The sequence below is a fragment of the Panthera onca genome, chromosome F1, assembly GCF_046562875.1.
Source record: "Panthera onca isolate mPanOnc1 chromosome F1, mPanOnc1 haplotype 2, whole genome shotgun sequence".
Lineage (NCBI taxonomy): Eukaryota > Metazoa > Chordata > Mammalia > Carnivora > Felidae > Panthera > Panthera onca.
In genome coordinates this window covers 255566-274055 of record NC_138355.1, presented here as the reverse complement: position 1 = coordinate 274055, position 18490 = coordinate 255566, and the positions used below count along the sequence as shown (strand labels likewise).

The following is an 18490-nucleotide window of genomic DNA, read 5'->3' as shown; positions in this document are numbered from 1 at the left end:
AGGCATCCCAATGACACCCAGATTTGATTATTCACTAGAAGAGCTCACAGGACTCAGCATATAGTTGTAGTCATGCGTGTGGCTTGGTATGGGGACAGGCTAGAAAGGCCAATGAGCACCGAGCAATGGTGCATGGGGTGAAGGCCAGAGGAAACCAAGCGCAGGCTTCCAGCAATCCTTTCTCTATGGAGTTAGCAGGATGTGCTAAATTCCTCCATCATGAAATTAGGACAGCACAAGTGAAATGTTGTCTGCCAGTACGAGGCTTATGGATACTCAGTGCCCGAGGTTTTCATCAAATGCTAATCACATAGGCATCTTCTCCTTAGCATGTCCCAAAATTCCAGGTTTCCACCAAGGAAATCAAGTGTACAGCCTTAAGGACATTGCTTGTACCAGCACTTAGGCACAGTGAACCACTCTTAACCAGCTAGGGAATGGTGGGAACCCTCCTTAAATCCAAGATCCCAGGGAACAACCAAGGGCCAGTCATTCAAGTAGGATGTTCTGAGGGTAGCCATCTTTGGCCTGCTGGATGAAATCTGTTCTGCATAGGAATTATAGCCCTGACGTCATTTTTGGTGGTGTCTTCAAATTTTGTTTTACTAGCAAGTAACATGATGGTTACCATGGTACTGGTTTCAGTTTCATCATCCATATGAAGTAGGTATTTGTATAAAAATTACTAGGGCAATATGAGGTCATTATAATCTCTTTTTTTTATGTGATTAAGCTTTCATTATGATTCTGAGGTATGATCAACATAATGATTTTTGATTTAAAATTAGAATGAAAATCTCGTAATTATATGGAAAACCCAGGTTTGATTCCTATGGTGCTGAACCCCTGTTTATAGGTATAAGATTTTGGATCATATTCATCAATTGTTTTGTTGCCTAAGTATACAAATAACTGTTGTATTTTTGTGTTTTGTTTATGCATTTTCATACACTTCCAAATGGGAGACAGTACCCCTATTGTGTTACTTTGATCTCTATTTTAATGTTCAAGGTGACTGTATCATGAGTTAGTATATGCTAAGAGTAGCTTCAATGGAAACCATATTTTGTTGTTTTTGTTGTTTCATACATTTAGTAAGCCTGATGTTTTACATCAGTTTTAAGTTCACAGCAAAATATAATAGGAAGTACAGAGTCTCCATATACCATACCATGCTCCCGTACACGCCTAGCCTCCCCTGTTGTTAACATCTTGCACGACAGTGGTCCATTTTGAGTAGGAATTTTTTTTTTTCAGTTCCTTGGTTGAGTTTTGAGCGAGAGAGCATGCATGCGTGTGAGCAGCCAAGGGGCAGAGGGAGAGGGGGGAAAGAATCCTGTGCTGTCAGCCCAGAGCCTGATGCAGGACTTGATCCCATGAATTGTGAGATCATGACCTGAGCTCAGATCCAGAGTTGGACGCTGAACCAACTGAGCCACCCAGGCACCCTGACAACAGTGGTGCATTTTCTCTGGACACGAACTCTTCATTTGGAGGCCAAGTCTCTAATTTGCATTAGTGTTCAGCCTTGGTGTTATACATTCTATGAGTCTTAACAAAGGTGTAATGATGTGAATCCACCTTTGTGGTACCGTGTGAAAGAGTTCCACTGCCTGAAAAGTCCTCTGTGCTGTGCCCGTTTCTCCCTACATTCACCCCAACCCTTAGCTCCATAGCCTTGCTCTTTCCAGGTGTCATGTAGTTAGAATCATAGAGTGGATGTCTTTGAATGTTTAGAAAGTGAAAATATCCTGGTAATTGAATGTAGGCATTCAAGATATTCTTTGCCCTTTGTTTTGTTTAGTTGCTCATCAGTAGAGGATCTGATGACCTCTGCCTTCCATGACAAAAAGTATGATTTCTCTAGATGTGTGTCACCTAATGGGGAGGGTTGAGAAAAATGACCTCATGAACCACTACAGAGCACTCACATTGGGATCATCCTCCTCTGTGATGTGCGGTGGGTCTAGATAGACTCTCTAGCAATGGAAGGAGACAGCCTCAAGAGGTTAGAACTATATCAAAGTGGAATGCCAAATCTTTCCTTCTTACGTTGCCATTGGAAATAAGACGAGGGAGAGTCTGTTTGCTATGGTTTGGCCATGCTGCAAAGTACAATAGCTATAGAGCACACTTTGTGAGGGGGTGTTTCCTCCTAAAACTGAAGAGTGTCTGTTGAAGAGCTGGGGAGGTTCTGCCGTGTTACAGCAAAACAAAGATACTCTCTTTCAACTCCTCTAGTACTGAAAGTCCAGAAAAATCATGCTAGTTTCAGTCTGACATTGTCAGCTCATGATAATCATTCTCCTAACGATACCAGTTTCCTCCAGTGTCACAGTGTCGGTCAGTGATGGCCATTGTAAACATCAGTCCCCCTGTAGGTGTCAAATTCTGATAAAACCCATTCTTGCTCTTGGTCAATATAGAGGAGAAAGTAAGATTTCTTAGTGCTTTAAGCCTACGAATGGTATAATTACCATTCAGTGTAGTGTGGTTTCCAGGTGTGGTCCCAAAGCAATACTTTTTAACAAATCATAAGCCGTACACTTGTAATTTTCCTCTATTTTTCGATTGTTGATTTAACATGTATTTTGCTTTCATCTTTAGGAGCAGATAAGAATGCTGAGGAAGATTCTATAGCCAGGTAGGATATTTATGGATTTGTAAAAATGACATTTGCTGGGGCACCCGGGTGGCTCAGTCGGTTAAGGGTGTGACTCTTGATTTCAACTCAGGTTTGTGAGTTCAAGCCCCCCGTCGGGTTTTGCGCTCACAGCCTCCTTAGGATATCTTTCCCGACTTCTGTGGGCACTCACTCTTAAAGTATAAAGGAATGAAATGAAATGAAACGGATAATGAAAGGAAAGGGAAGGGAATGAATGAACTGAAAATTATGTGTCTCCTAAGGGAACGCAGAGAACAAAAGCAGTTGTTGCGTGTTCTACACTGGACCAGACACTATATCCTATGGGTAACATCTGTTCAGTTATATAGTCATTGTATAGCTTTGCCAAGTAGCTGTGCTGTTGTAGCCTACATTTTATTACTTTGGCAACTGTGGTTCAGGGAGGTTGACGACTCGACCATGATTCCATAGTTAACGGGTAGCTGAGGGGCTTTGCCCATCAGCCCGTGAAGCTTCCACATCCATTCCCTGGTTCCTCAGCAGCACTGAGATGAGGATACAGATCCTAGGGCAGATCAACTCAGAATGTCAAAGGTAATGATGTCGGAACACTAATTTAGGGTTTGCTTAAGAACCCAGGTTAGTCCAAGCATTTGGCCTCATATATTTGACCACTAGTGCCAACCAAAGTCATTAGTGCAGTGGTAACTAGTCCCTTGTTTTTACCATCCGAGATTTTAGGGTGGTTGTCAGCTATGGCCATGGTGTCAAGGCTTTTCCATAAAAAGCAAGATGTCATCAGGCAACTCCTTACATGTAGTGATATCCCCTCTTCTTGAGACAAATGAGTTTTCTGTAAGGGAAGGATATTTAGTTGTAGACCATGTTACATTAACTAAACTCACTCTCTATTTCGAGGATATTGCTATATGATTCTCTGTTGCCTAAGTTCCCAGGCTGGTTTCCCTTTGGGCTAGTATCCTTGTCTAGTTCTAGGAATCTTTTCGGGTTTTTTTGGATTTTTTTTTTTCCAATGACTTTTTGTTCTGTGTTTTTGCCTTTTGACTTTCTTCTCTTTTTTCCTTGGTATTTCTTCTTTTTTTTTTCCAATAATTTCCCTACTTCTGCCATTTAAGGACTCTCCATTATTCCAGAGGCCAAATCAAAAGCACTTAGAGTCTCCAGATTTAGGGAACCTCAGAGATTAATTCCTCAAAACACCCTCTGGTCCGTCAACCTATGTTTCACCTCCTTGCCCAATGGTTGTTTCCCTGGAGAATTGGAAACTCAAAAGAGATTGAAGTGACCTATTTGGATATGATAAGTGACAGAAATGCGATTTAAATTCTGGTTTTCTTTCTTTCTTTCCTTCCTTCTTTTTTGTCTTGATCTTGCACGCAACTGTTTTAATAATAGAAGGCTGGGGAGTGGGTCTAATGAATAGAGTGAAGGAGGGTAAGAATCGAATTAGCAGAGGAGACCAGGTTTCAAGGAGAACAACACTGAGTTGGTTAGGAATACGAGTTTGAGAAAAGATGTCAGAATTTGGGGGGTTATGCCAAGTGAGATAAAGGTGAATGACAGGAATGAAGGACCCAGGATTAGGGGAGTTGTTTAGAAAGGCATATTCAAATAGAGAGTTCAAGAGGGTCGTGATCAGTTTTCTGCTTTTGTGTGTGTTGGTTTCATTAAAGGTGCGAGCATACCTCAGATTTTCTGATGAGAGAGATTAAAAATCATTTGAGCTTCTGGGAAGAGTCTGTTTACAGCAGATAGAAATATGATATCCCCTACTTCCACCCCAACTGAGGGAGGATAGCTTAGATCCTCTCAAGGAATTGGGGGTGGGGGTGAAGATTCCGAACATCAGAGATGTATGGCCCAAGGCAAGCTGTCTCCTCACTCCACCTCTTTTCCTAAATCTGTGATGCCCTTCCCATGTACTTGTAGGGCTGGGCAGGGGTAGGTCTGACTTGTGAAATCAGCAAGGGAGCTTCATCTGGATCGGTGATAACATGCCTATGTTGAGGTGACTGTGTGGATGAGTGAGGCTCCCAATTCGCTTGTTCTCCAGGAGCAGGACATGGTCCCTACCCTCGGTCATTGGAGCCCATCCTTGTTGTAGGAGTGTATGGCTTCATAGGCTACAGATTGAAAGGTTGGGGAATGCCACAGAACCGTGCTGAAGAGTGATGTAGGAGTGGGAGCTCATAGGGAAGAAAATATTCAGGCAGCGTATAGAGAAATAGAGGCACAACTACCAGGACCATTTTGATCACAGTCTCCCTCCTTGGGTAGCTGAATGCCCCTGAAGGCTTGGAGTGTCTTGCTAGTTATTATGGACCTAAGTAAGGCAAGACCAGTGTGGGAACAAAGTTGGCCTTGGGAACTTTGAGTCTTTCAATCTCTAGTTAGTACTACCACTCATAACATAGAAACCTAAACTTCGATACGTTTACTTAAACGGAGGTCTACGTGACACACAATGTAATATGTGATGCAACAACTCTGGATGTTTCACCGTGATCGCCATAAGCGTAGCTCCCATCTGTTAATGTATGAGGCTATTACGATACCACAGGCTAGATTCCCTATGCTGTACCTTTGAGCCTTGTGATTTATTCATTCTATAACTGGAACCCTGAACTTCCCTCTCCCCTTCCCCCATTTTGTCCATCCCCCCACCTCCCCTCCCTTCTGGCAAGAGTCAAATCTCTGCATTTATGGGTGTGTTTCTGCTTTTGCTCTGTTTGTTCATTGATTCCCCTTTTTACATTCTACACAGAAGTGAAATCATAGAGGATTTGTCTTTCTCTGTCTGACTTATTTCACTTATCCTCATGCCATCTAGGTACATCCATGATGTTGCAGGTAGCAGGATCTCATTCTCATTTAGAGCTGCGTAATATTTCATTGTGTGTGTGTGTCTGCGTGTGTGTTTGTGTGTGTGTGGTATCCAAACAGTATTGTGGGTACTGGCGTACAAAATAGCCTCATTGCTCAGTGGAATAGAACCGCAAACCCAGGCATCAATCCACCACTGTATGGTCAGTTCATCTTCCACAAACAGGAAAGACTATCCAGTGGGGAAAAGGCAGTCTCTTCGCCAAATGGTGTTGGGACAACTGGACAAGCCACATGCCAAAGAATGAACCTGGACCAATTTCTGTACCATACACACAAATAAACTCAAAATGAATTAAAGACCTAAGTGTGAGGCTTGAAACCATAAAAAAAAAAAAAAAATCCTTGAAGAGAGCACAGGCCGTCATTTCTGTAACTTTGGCTGTAGCAACATTTTACTATTTATGTCTCTTGAGCCAAGGGAAATAAAACAAGAATAAAGTTTGAGGACTACTTCAACCTACAAAGCTTTTGCACAGTAAAGGAAAGAGTCAAAACTGAAAGGCAACCTCTGGAATGGGAGAACAAATTTGGAAATATTTGGCAAATCCAGTAAAGGGTTAGTGTTCACAATGTCTAAAAACTTGATTCATGTCAACATCACCCCCCTCCAAAAAAGCCCAGTTTACAAATGAGCAGTACACATAACCAGACACTTTTCCAATGACAACATACAGATGGTCAACAGACACATGAAAAGATGCTCCCCCAAACTACAACGAGATACCACGTCACACCTGTCAGAATGGCTACACTCCAAGACACAAGAAGCAAGTGTTTGCGAGGATGTGGAGACTAAGGAAACCTCTTGCACCGTTGGTGGAAATGCAAATGGGTGCGGCCCCTGTGGAAAACAGTATGCAGGTTCCTCAAAAAATTAAAAACAGAACTCTCCTATGATCCAGTAATTGCACTACTGGATACTACCCAAGAGAATACAAAAACAAGAATTCCACGGGACACACGCACTCCTGTGTTTATTGCGGCATTATTTCCAACAGCCAGCGCAAGCGTCCATTGACAGCTGAGTGAACGAAGAAGAAGCCCTATATGAATGTATGTGTGTGTGTATATGTATATCCACACACACACACACACACACACACACACGCACACACACATGCACACACACACACACTGTAATATTACTCAACCATAAAACAATGCAATCTTGCCATTTGCAATCACCTGGATGGAGCCTGAGGGTAGTATGGTAAGCAAAGTCAGGGAAAGACAAATACCATATGATTTTACTCATGTAGCCCTTAAGAAGCAACAAACGAGCAAAGGGAGGAAACAAAAGGGGAGACAAACCAAGAAATAGGCTCTTACCTGCAGAGAAGAAACGGATGGTTGTGGAGAGGAGGTGAGTGGTGGGAGGGGTGAAAGAGATGATGGGGATGAAGGAGTGCCCTTGTCATGATGAGCACGGGGTGAGTATGGAGTTGGTGAATCACTATTTTGTACAACTTAAACTACTATAACTCTGGATGTTCCTATTACCGGAATTAAAATAAAACTTAATGACAAAACCAGAGGCCAACTTTTCATTATACCAAGAAACTTCGTGGAATAAACAGATAGGTGACCTTTCCCTTAACTTTTTTAAATTTTGTTTTTAAATGAATGAACATGTGTTTGTTGTATTTTTTTGCTCTAAAGGCTTTCCGACAAACCTGGTCCTGACGATTCATGGTCTACCTCATCTAGCCAAGACTTAGATTTTGGTACCAAGGTAAAGTACCCTCCTGTGAAACTCACTTTCCTGCTCTGAATTGAGTTTTCTCCCTTATTCACTCTGAAAATTTAAGAGGAGCCTGTGTATCATCATTTTATGTGTGTCATGGAAAGTTGGCAAGAACAAACCACTTTACAGATACATGACGCGTTGAATGTTTTGTTTTGTTTTGTTGTACTTTGGTAAATCCTACAGGTGGAGGCTGATAAAAGAATGGGCTGGAAAATATATAATGACCGTCAAATTATATTGGGACAAGCTTTCCCACAATGGAGGCAATATGACGTTTGCTTAAGGATAAGGATTCTTACTGTGATCGTAACATGACTGATAATACTCACGCCTAAATGAAACGTGATTGGGTCCAAGTATCTATTGTAGGTTGCCCCCCGCCCCGGGCAAGTTTTATTTTGGTGAGATACAGGATTTTCCTTTGGCTCTATCCTTTGTTCTACATTTAGAATAAAACCATATTAGAAAATGTAGAAATTTAGATGTTTACATTATTTCTCAACATTTACCTTACAAAGGTGTTCCCCTGTAGTTTTGAAATAACTCCATGAAGAGTAAGTTAAAATTGTGCATCTCCCCGAAGAATACGTATTTTGCTGAAAAGAGTAGCTCTATGGGCAGAGGCTCTTCATAGCCAAGGTGTCAAATTTCTAATTTCAGAAATCTTGCCCATTCTAGCTTTGAACACTATCTCCTCCTAGTCCTTGTGTCAGATTCTAAAATTTAAAGTTTCAGACATCTGATATTTATTTCAGTATTCATTTCAAAGCCCCTAAATCATGATAAGCTCCTGGAGGTTAGGAAACGCACTGGTTTGACTCCTGGAGCTCCTAAAATAAAGTCTTGCTTGGAAGAAGCAATGTCATGGTTTTTGAATGTGAACAAATGAGTAGGGAAATGGAATTCCGTAGAATGGAGTTTGAAAAGTAACAAAATACGCATGATATATCACAATTAAATATGTGAATTTAAAAAGTCAGGCTTCAGTTTATATTCCGTTTTAGTGTTTAACATGTATACACGCAAATGAATCCTATTGAGGCAATCAGGAGTTACATAAGAAAGAAGGTTACAGTATATTTTTAGTATCCTCCCATTGTGAGCTTAGAAGTGCAGGGAAAAAGTCGTCAGCCTTTGTTGGTTGAACCCCATCTGTGTCCCATTACCTACATCCTTTAAATGTTCCCATTTCTTCCTAGAATTCTCATTCCCAATTCTTTCTCCATAGTGAATGTTGACGTGTTAGGAACCTCTCTTTTTCTGTTCTTTTGTTAGTCTAGTAATAATTTCTAGCTTTTCGGAAGCGATAGATGCCAGGAATTGAACAATTTATTTATAGTGAAAAAAATTAAATTCTTTATTACAGTATTTATAACCAGATAACTGTAGAGTGATAAGAGTCAGTATTATTAGGGATATACTGTGAATCAAAGCCTCTCTTTTACATAAATATTATATACATAGATACATAGATGGATATGGATATAGATAGATAGATAGATAGATAGATAGATATAGATAGATAGATATAGGTAGAGATATATATAATATACACATATATACACATATATTTACACTTATATATAAATACACACTTATATGTATACATATTTATGTACACCTATACGTACACACACACACACACACACACACACACACACATACATATATATATATATATATATATATATATATATATGTATATCACACATATATAAAGACATATATCTTTAAAAGGTTTAAAAGGGACTATTTTTCATAGTATATTCCCAATCCTACTTATGTACCTGTTGAAAAATGTATGTTGTTTCCACTTACCTTCTTTGGCTCACATTTTTCCTTTTCTTTTTTGTCTTAAGCTCATGCTTGATTGATTGGTCATTTGTTTTGTTTTGTTTTGTTTTGTTTTTTCCTTTTTCCCTCTTCTCAACCCATGCTTATTACGGTATTTTTAATTTTTTTTCAAAGTTTATTTATTTTTGAGACAGAGAGAGACACAGAGTGCAAGCGGGGTAGGGGCAGAGACAGAGAGACACACAGAATCCAAAGCAGGCTGCAGGCTCCGAGCTGTCAACACAGAGCTCAACGTGGGGCTGATAACCACAAACCGTGAGATCATGACTCATGAGCTGAAGGTGGATGCTGAACTGACTGTGCCACATATGTGTTCCCCGCACCGGGCTCGTTTTTAATGGTTTACCCCTACCCTAATTTGTCCTTGCAGAAACTATTTCTTTAGTGTCTGTTCTTTTAGTACATCACTGTCTGTCAACTCCATTGTCAACATATTGGTTATGGAATTCTACTGTCTGTGTGTGGTTTCCATCCAGGGCTCGTTGCCCCACAAGGTTTATTATTCTTGTTTTTCTCTTTCTTGGAAGGGGCTGAGATAAATGTTTTTGAAATGTTTGCATTTCTCTTGGAAAGGGAGGGAGAGAGAGAAAGAATGAGCAAGTGCTCGTTGTTGTGATCTGACAATATGCAAGGTATGATCTCAGTCCTTTTATATTTGTGGAGGGCTGTTTTGTGACCCAGGATGTCACTTGGAGACATTGGAGAATGTTCTATGTGCACTTAAGAAGAATGTGCGTTCTACTGCTGTTGGATGAAAAGATCTTAATATATCGGTGTTGATATCCATGTATATAAATGTATATATATGAGGCCAATATATATCTATGTATATCTGAATACATCTGGTCCAATGACACATTGGATCTGTGTTTCCTTACTGATTTTCTGCCTTGACGATCCGCCTTTTGCCATGAGTGGAGTCTTAAAGTCGTCTACAATCATGGTATTTGTATGTATACATTTAATCATGTTTGTGAGTAATCGATTCATATGTGTGGGCGTTTCACTTTGGGGGCATAAACACTTGCAATTGTTAGCTCCTCTTGATGGATAGACCCCTTAATTATGATCCAATGCCCTTCTGAATCTGTTACTACAGTCTCTGGTTTAAAATCTAGTCTGTCTGGTGGAAGTGTGGCGACTCCAGCTTTCTTTTGACTTCTAGTAGCATGATAGGTGGTTCCCCATACCTTCACTTTGAACCTGGAGGTGTCCTGGGGTCTAAAATCAGTGTCTTGTTGACAACATATAGATGGATCTTGTTGTTTGGTTTTGTTTTGTGTTTTACCCATTCTGATTCCCTGTGTCTTTTGATTGCGGCATTGAGTCCATTCCCATTCAGAGTGATTAGTTAAAGATATGGATTTAGTGTCATTGTGTTATCTGAAGGTTTCATGCTTTTGGTGAGGCCTCTGGTCCTTTGTAGTCTCTGCTGCTTTCCACTCACAGAGTCGCCCGTTAGGATCTCCCGCAGGGCTGGTTTAGTGGTCATGAACTCCATTAGGTTTTGTTTGTCTGGGAAAGCCTTTCTCTCTCTTTCTGTTCTAAATGTCAGCCTTGCCTGGGAAGGGATTCTTCGCCGCAGATGTTCCCATTCAGCACATTGACCGTTTCCTACCCCTCCCTTCTGCCCTGCCAAGTTTCTTTGGACAGGTCTGCTGCTACCCTTATGTGTCTTCCCTTGTCGATTAAGACCCGTTTGTCCCTAGCTGATTTCAGAATCCTCTCCTTATCTTTGTAGTTTTCCAGTTTCGCTATGGCATGTCGTGGTGTTGACCTGGGTTTGTTGATTTGGAAAGGAATTCTCTGTGCCGCCAGGACTTGGATGCCCGTTTCCTTCCCCAGATGAGGGAAGCTCTCAGCTATAAGTTGTTCAAAAAAAACCTTCTGCCCCTTTCTCTCACTCTTCTTCTTCTGGGACTCCTAGGATCTGGCTAATATTTCATCTCACTGAATCACCTAGGTCTCTAGTACCTGCCTCGTGATCTAGTCATTTCCTTCCTTTCCTTTCCCTGCTTCATCTTTGTCCACAATTGTATCTTCTGTTTCACGGATTCTGTCTGCTGCTTCTCCCGTCCTTGCTGTCACTGCATCTAGTTTACTTTGTATCTCCTTTACACCATTTCATGTTCAGCGTTCATCGTGACGATTCCTTAGGTCCTTGATCTCTGAAGCAGTAGATTGTCTGCTGTCTTCTATGCGTGGTTTCAAGCGCAACTATGCGTCTTATGAGTGTCATTCCAAAAATGTGCTCACATATATGGTTTCTGTCTCTTTTGAGCCCTTCTCTGGCTGTCCTTTCTTCCCGGAATTTTTTTGAGGGGAATTCTGCGATTTCGTCGTTTTGGCTAGATTCCTGCCCTTTATGTGTGTTAATAGCTTGTTCTGTGTCCCACACCTGCGAGTACTACTGTAATAAAAAGACCCCCTACACTGTCCAGGGCCTGGCAGTTGAACAAATTTTTTTTGAGTGTGTTGTGTGCACTCTTTCGGTGCGTCTTTGGCTGCTGTTCTCGCTACTTGGAGTGGCGGTTTGGGCCTTCCAACAGGTGTGCTTTGATTTGTTTGTTGAAGTAATCCTGGAAAAAAGGGGAAGAAGATGGGGAAGAATCCTTAGCCCAAACAAAAAGAGAAATGACTGGAGTTGAAAAAAAGACCAGGAAGTGACTCAAAGGAGCTAGAGGGCTTAATCCAGAAAGAGAGGGAGGAAAATGAAGAAGGAGATCTAGAAAAGTATAGAGAAAATGCACAATCAAACAAACAAAGAACCAGAACAGAGGATCAAAGGAAAAAAATATATAGATATATCTATAGATATATCTGTGTATAGATATATAGGTATATATTAAGATATAGAGATAAATGTAGATATATAATTAGCTTTGACCCACGTCAACTCGAGACTACTAGGCTGTTTCCAAAGGGAGAAGGGGAAAGAGGAGAGTAGAAAGAGAAAAAAGGGAAAAGAGAAGAAAGGGAAAGCAAAGGAAAGAAAAGATGGGCGCCTGGGTGGCTCAGTAGGTGAAGCGTCTGACTCTTGAATTTGGCTCACGTCATGTTGTCGCTGTTGGTGGGTTCGAAACCCCCAACAGGTTCTGCAGTGAGAGCATGGATCCTGCTCGGATTCTCTCTCTCTCCCTCTCTCTGCATCTCTTCTGCTTGATCACTCACTCTCTCTCTCAAAATGAAGAAATAAACATTAAAAAAGAAAAGGAAAGACAAAAGAATAATAACTCAAACGAAAACAAACAAACAAACAAACAAACAAACTAAGATAGAAAACCGGAGGAGAGTTGTCTATTGGTGCCTGGGACTGGTGGCTGTGCTGGTCTAGAGCAGGGGCTATCTGGTCCCATCAGTGTCAGTCTCACTCCTATAGAGAAGCAGTTACGAGGCACAGAGTGTCAGGGTTTGGTGTAATGGGCCTGCCTTCACTGAGGCTCACTGTCCATTCCCTGAAGCCCCACGATGTTGGTCATGGGGAGAGACATGGCGACACCCCATCTATCCTGCCCACACGAGGTGTCTCAAAACTCACTGTTTAGGCTATCCTCACGGAATAGCCTGGGGAGCCGGCTTGCCTTGCTGCACAGTCCCCTGTGCCACCTGAGTACTGAGCTGGGATTCAAAACCCTGCAGGATCCGGCTTTGCTCGGACCTGGTAGTGGAGTTGCGCCACTCTGCCCAGTGGACAGAGGGCCTCTGGCTCGTGCCTGCACGGTCTTTTTCCCTTGGGCAGGGCAATACCTCCCCTTTCCACCATACTCAAGGTGTTCTCTCCCAGTGTAGCCCTGAGATTGCTACCAAGCCTAGGGGCGGCTCCCTCCCCACCAGGCATGGGAGGTGGTAGCTTTGGTCGAGAGAAAGTGTGGCCACCTTGAAAATTCTGTTTTTTACCCTCTACGGCTGTTTTCCAAAGTAGAAACTGGCTCTCTGGACCTCTCCTTGGTCTGTGGTCCGGACAGGCTTTCTCATATCCAAATGCACTTGCCACAGCCTCTCTCTCTCTACCTTCCTTTCGTTTCTCCACCAAAGGCCTTCCCCCACTGCATGCCTGTGCTGCCCATTTTATTTCTCCCAATTCTCATACACACCCTTCTGTCCCGCCAAGCTGTCACTCTGCACCTGCGGAGATTTTTCTGTCCCTCTGCAGCCTGTATTCCTGGTATTCCAAGTGTTGTGACCTCAATACTGCTGTGTTTGAGGGACAAGGGAAATTCTGATCCCCTCCCCTGCCATCTTAACTCCCCCCTCCACCTTTTGCTTTGCTTTTCGCAATTGCAAAGTTGGGTGCCTAATCGACTAAGTCACCCAGGCCCCCCAAAGAATACTTGTTTTCCATGGGAAGATGTTCAAAGGCCAATAAAATGGCCCTTGTGTCCAGAAAAGAATGGCAAAGTTAGAATGGGTTTTTGATGTTCTCATTTGGGGCTATAATAAGTTCCCGTAAGCTCTTAGCGATGACATCATAAAGGTATACATTTGACCCTTGAACAAGATGCGTTTGGACTGTGGGAGTCCACATACATACAGATTTTTTTCAATAAATACAGTACCATCCTGTAAACATATTTTCTCTTCCTTATGATTTTCTTTTGCATCTTGGTTTTTTTTTTTTTTTAATTATTCATTTTGGGAGAGAGAGAGAGGACAGAGCACGTGAGTAGGGAAGTGGGGGCAGAGAGAGAATTTTCATCAGGCTCCACACTGTCAGCGTTCAACTCAGGAAGTATAGATCATGACCTGAGCCAAAGTCAAGAGCCTGACCCTGAACCGACAGTGCCACCCAGCACCCCTTCCTTACGAGTTTCTTAGTAACCTTTCCTTCAGTTTATAGTGTAAAAATACAGTATGTAATACATATAACAGGGAAAACATGCATTAATCGACTGTGTATATTGTTGGTAAGCTCAGCATTCCGTTATCCTAACTCTGACCTCCCATGCTCAGTTTACAGAGTCAATGGCCAAACTAGGCCGAAAAGGTAGATTAGACCTAGAGAGCATATACAAGCGATTCTGCTTTAATGTTCTGGTTTTCAATACATATATACTTTTTGATTTTTAAGTGTGATTGCTTTTAAAGTAGGAAATTCGGTAGGAATTTTTGTTTTTTTGATTTGGTTTTGAGGTTTCAAAAGATATTTGTGGATTTTCGAGGGCATGGCCATCAGAGCCCGTAACCCTTGCTTTGTTCAAGGGCCAACGGTATAGTGATTTGGTACTTTTGAGATCTTCTCAGTGAGATTAGTGTAAATGTTTTGACCTTAATTAATTGGTCCTTGTATACTGAGTACGTACCAAGCAGTTAGCTACTGAGTGTACAAGCGGAGGGTTTAGGTTGTTGTGGTCGGAGCAGAAAAGTAAGTCAACAGCAATCTGTTATAAGTCACTATAAAGGCTTCATCGGTAGGGAATGGACGATGTTAGTTGAGAGAATATTGGGGGCGTTTGTAGTGAGGATGAGGATGAGAGTGGGAGTGGGAATTTTGGTAGTCAGAAAAGATCTGAGAGTGGCAAAAGGTGCCAAGTGAAAGATGAGAAGGACCAGTCGTGTAGACCGTGGCGAGGGATATTCTGGACAGAGAGGACCACGGATCATCATTTTACTCCAACGTCTTAGAGTGACCAAGCTGTAGGAAGGCTCACTCCATCATCATCATCATTATTATTGTTGTTGTGTGTAAAAAAGAAAATGTGCATAGTGAAATGAGTGCTTGGCACATTTTAGGTGACTAAGACATACATGTTCTTATACTTGCCGTTTGAATGCTTACTACACATTCTGAAGAGTTCCATACCTATATCTACATTGTTTCTGCTACTAGTTCATCATAATTTTAAGAAAAGTTTTTCTTACTACTTTGCCATTCGATCCAACCCTTCTTTCGTCAAGAAAAAGGTCAAGCCTCTGTTTACCTAAACGAAGCAGCAGCTACGACAGTGTTTTGTTGATACACAGCATGATATACTCCAAAGTTTCTGATCATGTGAGGTATGAATTGACACTGAAACAAATGTCTGCCATTTTACTAGAAGCAGTTTTCATTTATAGCAAGTACACTTTTAAAGATTTTGTTTCAAAACTTATTTCACATGTCCTTTTATTTTGGTCAGGAATGCAAAGGAAGGGGTTTTGTTAGTTCCTTTTTGAAATCTGCATACAAGCCAGGCTTCTGCCTTTGAAAGTATTTATTCTGGCCTTCCATGATCAGTTTAGAGAGTCAATAGCCAAATGAAGATTCAAAGGGACGCTGAATCAAGAGAGCATATATGAGGTTTTGTATTTAAATGTTTTGGTGTTCAATACGGTTTTCTTATTTGCAAGTCTGATAGTTATTAAAATCATAAATTCAGATATTTTCTTGGAAAAGGATTAGGAAGTCTTCACGCAACTCATTACTGATGCTACTTTTAACAGTGTGTGTCTGAGAAGCCCAACAAAGATGTTCCTCATGTCTCTGGAGCTGTGGATCAGAAAGGGCAAAGTGTATTAAATGGACAAGTAGAAGGTAAGAACTGTATTTTATTCAAAGGTCATTTGACAGAATGTTGATTTCAAACAGGAATACTGATATATTCTAATATCTAAAGAAAACGGCCTGTTAAGTGCATAGGAAAGAGAAAGAGATGTGAAAAGGAGATAAGTTGCATATCGTATGTGGTGTCAGCAACAGATTAAATTGAGAGTGCCACCAAAGGACCTAAATGGCTAGTTCCCTTTCAACACACTGGAAGGCCTAAGGAACCTCAGGAAAGAAGAGACGAGCCAAACAGGGAATGATGTGAATGGCGGAGACTACAGGGAGTAAATGAAGGAAAGTAAGCCGGTGTGTATTGTGTTTCTACTGGAAGGTGGTAAAATACACTAGTCCTTTAAAGGGAAGAGCAGACTATTTGAAGTGCAGCAACACTATCAGGTGAGCTTCTCGTACCAGAATTTGTCAGAGTAGTATCCCCAAATGTCCCCACTCTTACTGTGATCCTCACTGTTGGCAAGACATTAAGGACTGACCTAGCTGATGATGCAGAGTTATGTCCTAACTACCATGGGTGAACGAACATAAGCATTTGTAGTCAGTGATAAATGTATATACGTTAATGCCATATAAAATGGGGGTACTTCATACGGTAGTATCATTTAGGGCAAAATAAGAGAATTGGAAGGAGGGTCAGATAGGGAGACATCAAGATAACTCATCTGACATTTTGGATGCCGTATTTGTGAGTTTTGATTATTTTGGCGATAACTGCCTCTAATAGGTGAACTATATTTTTAATGTTCTAGGAACATAAGGAAAAGAAACAAAAGAACACTATAATCAGTAGTATGTTTTCATATTCTGTCTGACAGTTCTGATTGTTGTAGAATGATCCCTGTTACTTCTTTGATTCCTATCTGCCAGAAAAATGAACTAAGTCCTAGGTAGTTGGAGAAAATTAACTGACTTTTCATATTTCAGAGAACTTTTATATGGTAGAACATAGGGGCAATCACCAGGATTTGCTCTCTCTCTCTGTTTTTTTTTTTTTTTTTTTTTTCAGAGTAAAATAAGATTGTTGCTTGTTTCACACTTTCTGACATCATGATTTCATCTATTCCTTTTAAACCTTTCTTCAAATGGATATGTAGGGATGTAGGAATTTTCAAGGCAAACACCAAGAAAAGAGATTCCAGGAAAGGTATTCTGTGACATAACCTTCTGACTGTAACCACGTGAAAGACATCAACCGAAACAATAAAATTCCATATAATGCAGTTGTGTTAGAGGCATCCCAATGACACCCAGATTTGATTATTCACTAGAAGAGCTCACAGGACTCAGCATATAGTTGTAGTCATGCGTGTGGCTTGGTATGGGGACAGGCTAGAAAGGCCAATGAGCACCGAGCAATGGTGCATGGGGTGAAGGCCAGAGGAAACCAAGCGCAGGCTTCCAGCAATCCTTTCTCTATGGAGTTAGCAGGATGTGCTAAATTCCTCCATCATGAAATTAGGACAGCACAAGTGAAATGTTGTCTGCCAGTACGAGGCTTATGGATACTCAGTGCCCGAGGTTTTCATCAAATGCTAATCACATAGGCATCTTCTCCTTAGCATGTCCCAAAATTCCAGGTTTCCACCAAGGAAATCAAGTGTACAGCCTTAAGGACATTGCTTGTACCAGCACTTAGGCACAGTGAACCACTCTTAACCAGCTAGGGAATGGTGGGAACCCTCCTTAAATCCAAGATCCCAGGGAACAACCAAGGGCCAGTCATTCAAGTAGGATGTTCTGAGGGTAGCCATCTTTGGCCTGCTGGATGAAATCTGTTCTGCATAGGAATTATAGCCCTGACGTCATTTTTGGTGGTGTCTTCAAATTTTGTTTTACTAGCAAGTAACATGATGGTTACCATGGTACTGGTTTCAGTTTCATCATCCATATGAAGTAGGTATTTGTATAAAAATTACTAGGGCAATATGAGGTCATTATAATCTCTTTTTTTTATGTGATTAAGCTTTCATTATGATTCTGAGGTATGATCAACATAATGATTTTTGATTTAAAATTAGAATGAAAATCTCGTAATTATATGGAAAACCCAGGTTTGATTCCTATGGTGCTGAACCCCTGTTTATAGGTATAAGATTTTGGATCATATTCATCAATTGTTTTGTTGCCTAAGTATACAAATAACTGTTGTATTTTTGTGTTTTGTTTATGCATTTTCATACACTTCCAAATGGGAGACAGTACCCCTATTGTGTTACTTTGATCTCTATTTTAATGTTCAAGGTGACTGTATCATGAGTTAGTATATGCTAAGAGTAGCTTCAATGGAAACCATATTTTGTTGTTTTTGTTGTTTCATACATTTAGTAAGCCTGATGTTTTACATCAGTTTTAAGTTCACAGCAAAATATAATAGGAAGTACAGAGTCTCCATATACCATACCATGCTCCCGTACACGCCTAGCCTCCCCTGTTGTTAACATCTTGCACGACAGTGGTCCATTTTGAGTAGGAATTTTTTTTTTTCAGTTCCTTGGTTGAGTTTTGAGCGAGAGAGCATGCATGCGTGTGAGCAGCCAAGGGGCAGAGGGAGAGGGGGGAAAGAATCCTGTGCTGTCAGCCCAGAGCCTGATGCAGGACTTGATCCCATGAACTGTGAGATCATGACCTGAGCTCAGATCCAGAGTTGGACGCTGAACCAACTGAGCCACCCAGGCACCCTGACAACAGTGGTGCATTTTCTCTGGACACGAACTCTTCATTTGGAGGCCAAGTCTCTAATTTGCATTAGTGTTCAGCCTTGGTGTTATACATTCTATGAGTCTTAACAAAGGTGTAATGATGTGAATCCACCTTTGTG

The 18490-nt window shown here is 41.2% G+C and overlaps 1 long non-coding RNA gene across 1 annotated transcript; it reads left to right on the top strand.

Annotated features, from left to right (window-relative positions):
- The first annotated feature begins 2605 nt into the window (after positions 1-2605).
- Positions 2606-16117, top strand: LOC145713364 (uncharacterized). Its single transcript, XR_014136470.1, has 3 exons — positions 2606-2644; positions 7193-7265; positions 15555-16117. It is a non-coding gene; the product is annotated as an uncharacterized LOC145713364 (long non-coding RNA).
- The last annotated feature ends 2373 nt before the right edge of the window (positions 16118-18490 follow it).